Source organism: Chrysochloris asiatica, unplaced genomic scaffold (genome assembly GCF_000296735.1).
Source record: "Chrysochloris asiatica unplaced genomic scaffold, ChrAsi1.0 scaffold00074, whole genome shotgun sequence".
Taxonomy (NCBI): Eukaryota; Metazoa; Chordata; class Mammalia; order Afrosoricida; family Chrysochloridae; genus Chrysochloris; species Chrysochloris asiatica.
This window is the reverse complement of record NW_006408592.1, coordinates 4,099,464-4,100,061: the sequence shown is the minus strand read 5'-3', so window position 1 is coordinate 4,100,061 and position 598 is coordinate 4,099,464. Positions and strand designations below refer to the sequence as shown.

At 43.1% G+C, this 598-nt stretch overlaps 1 pseudogene; it reads right to left on the bottom strand.

Moving 5' to 3' along the window:
• Positions 1–598, bottom strand: part of LOC102838837 — a 147,818-nt pseudogene that overhangs the window by 47,755 nt on the left and 99,465 nt on the right.

The following is a 598-nucleotide window of genomic DNA, read 5'->3' as shown; positions in this document are numbered from 1 at the left end:
GTAGTTACTCTAAATACCAACAGAGAGGAAAAGAGTCTTCAAATTAAGTGTCAATGCTATCCGATCTGTGCACAGGGTAGATAGGGACGGGCAACTTAAACATTGGCTATCTAAAATGAGGAGGCAATAAAGGCACGAAGTGACTGGCTTACAAGGTTTCAAAAGGCAGCTTAGTTTAAGAGTGTGGGAGGAAAGAAAGAGTCCCACTGAATAGCTTTCATCTTGTCTAGATGGGTCTGGTGAAAAGAGATGGGGATAAGATTCGTTAGATTCAATAGTGAATAATTGTTATCATGACTAATCACGACTGTCACACTTGTAAAAGTAAAAGTTTTGTAACAAAACAGGGGGAGTGGTTAATCTTACAGTCCAGAAACAGAGGACCCTAGGCCATCAAGAGAAGAATGCACAAATAGAATGTGGGACCTTATCCAGAGATGCAGCAGCGCCAGAGATGGGGGCACGGAGAGGGGTAGTGGCTGAGGACTCTCGATTCATGGACTAGAAGAGAAGGACTAAGAGCTGGTGGCCAGGAGCAGACTTGCAGAATGTGCCCTTTGGAGATGTAAATTATTATATATGCCTGAGTGGGTTTTTT